Raw genomic sequence first — 2789 nt, 5'->3', positions numbered from 1 at the left:
GTGTTTCGAAACAATCCCAAAAATGATTTCTGTTATATAAACCAATAAATACCAACATACATTTTCAAATTAACACCTTAACTATTAACTTAAATTAATTGATCATTAATAAATGATCATAAATAAGGGGTTTTTCGTGAAAAAGTACCATTAACATTATTAAAAGCACATGAACCGACCCATCTAAGTTTAACTCTAACCCAACCCGTTTAATATTTGGGTCAAAGTGACCCAACTCGTTTATTATGTGTACTGAAATAACCTGAGATTTTTCTTCGAGGAAACAAATCACCCATGTTAAGGACCCGAGAAACCAAGCAACTAAGGGGTTGTTTGGTTCAATTTCTATAAAAAATAGGAAAAAGAAAAGTACTCAAATTTTGATTTTCTTGTATTTCTATAAAATTTACAGGAAAAATTTATAGAGCTAAAAAAAGTATCATATTTCTTGTTTTTTGCTATTTCTTTGTTTGGTTCAAAATATGAAAAAGTTTCTAACTTTATAGAAAATATGTTGTTTTTTCTTTTACTTGGTTGAATGTCACTTTATAGAAAATAACTTACTAATAATGCCCATGGGAAATTACATAGGAAGGGCACTGATATACTTAATTATTTTTTTAATATATGTGTTAGATTTTTGGGTGATTTTCGCTCATTTTGAACGGAAATTAATTTCTATAAAATCGGGTATTTTTTTGTACTTTATAGAAAAATTTTTTATAAATTTTTTAAACCAAACATAGTTTATAGAAATCTCAAGAAAAATTTTATTTACAAAATTGTCATTATCAGCCATTTTCTATATAGTTTTCTATAAAACCACTCAACCAAACGACCTCTAAGAAACCAACGTGAAAACTGCAGCGGCCCGAACAATAACTGAGGGGTATTTTCCTATTTCTCCCTTAAGATTTTTTATATTTTACGATTAGTCCCTCAAATAATGCAAATTGCTATTAGATCCTTCACATCTAAAATTACCTAAAAATTAGTTCCTTTAAATCATTAAAATTGCTACTAAGAGCCTCAAGTATTAATTCATTTTAAAATTAGTGTCTCAAATGAAAATATATAATAGCCTACGGAGACAAACTGGTCACTTAAAATCATTGAAGTCGTCATTAGATCACAGATTCTCATAAGTTGTTTTAAATTAATCCTTCTGATTCCGAGTTTTACACTTGATTCAAGGAACTAATTTTAAAATAACTTTAAGGTTTACGGAGCACAATAGTAATTTCAATGATTTGAGGGACAAAGTTTAAAAATAACTTAAGATTTTGAAGGACCCCATAGCAATTTTCACGATTTGAGGGACTAATTGAAAATATGGAAGAATGTCAGGGACCTCGAAAAACACCAAAATTGCGGTCATGGGCGGCACGCCAAGTCGGTGCGATTCCGTGTACAAAGTTAATTAACCTACCCAGCTCACACGCATCCTCTCGTCTTCCTCGTCCTTCGCCTGCCCCTTTGTCTCCCAAACCCTAACCCTAAATTTTCCCAATTCCAACAAAATATCATTCATCAAGGAAGCGATTGCAGCTACGGTCCGTACCATCATCCGACCCCCTCTACTGAACGATAACCCTAAACCTCCATCTAATCCCAACGAAGAACCACAAGTTTTGGAGAAGAATCAAGTGCCTGACATGCAGTATATGGGTTAAATGGGTCATACACGGGTCGACCCTAGTAACCCGGTTATTTATTCAGGTCGACCCGAAAGTGACCCCTACCCATATGCCATGATCCAAACCCGTGAAAAGTGGGTCGGGGTGGGTCGGTCTTGTTAGAATTAATGTAAAATCATAATCTTGGATAATCATTATAATTTTAGGGTTTTTGTGTAATAGTTAAAGGAACTAAATTTAAGATGGTAGTTACCGGTTATGAATCTTAAGTGGATTTTTTAAAAACTGACAATAGCTTTGGAATTTTAATTTAATAGCTAGAGGGACTAAATTTAAAACGTGGGTTAGGTAAGTAATTACCACCCCTAGTTTTGATCGTTTGCACGTACACAATTTCACGTGCACGGTCACATCTAAAATTGTTGGTCACGGGGTTATCTAACAAACTTTTTTTTTAGCTGAAGTTATCTAACAAACTTTAAGAGGAACTAAGTGGCATTTCTAAATTTTAAGGGGTTATGTCATAAGCTGCCAAACTCATAGAGCTTTTAAATTTTACCCTTCATTTTACTCGAAGAAGTAACATCCTGTATCCCCGTATCCCCTGTATATACGTGTGTTATTAAATTCCGGTGAATAAATGTGAGGCGGAAGAACATGCAATGTGCAGGTGTGAGTTTGGTGTTTTCATTCTTTTTTGCAATTCGGAACATGCAGGGAGATTTTCAGTTGAACATTTGGTAAATATAAATTTAGTAGGCATGCATGAGGTACAAAACGCTGCTCCATGAATTCAAGGAAAGATGCATTGACTATAGCTTGCTAGTATTGTGTCAGGCGAAATGAGAGCTAGTTGGTGTTGTGCTAGGCGAAATGAATAATTGTATGCTTTACCTTTTGCTGATTTAGTTGATCTTGATCCACTGACAAATGCTGCTTCAGAATTTGTGGATGCTGTTGTGTTAGTCAAATGTTTAGAATATATTGATATTCCTAAAGTTTTGAAGATTTTTGTGGGGAAAAATCAGTATAATGTTGATGTTTCTATTATGTCGATTATGGGTGAAAGTGTTGAAGTTGATAAGAAAAAACAGAAAGTGGATCATATAGATGATAATAATCAGAGTTCTTACCAGGATAAATGGTTTAAAG

The sequence above is a fragment of the Asparagus officinalis genome, chromosome 1 (assembly GCF_001876935.1).
Source record: "Asparagus officinalis chromosome 1, Aspof.V1, whole genome shotgun sequence".
NCBI classification, from domain to species: Eukaryota; Viridiplantae; Streptophyta; class Magnoliopsida; order Asparagales; family Asparagaceae; genus Asparagus; species Asparagus officinalis.
Note: the sequence above shows the minus strand (reverse complement) of the source record.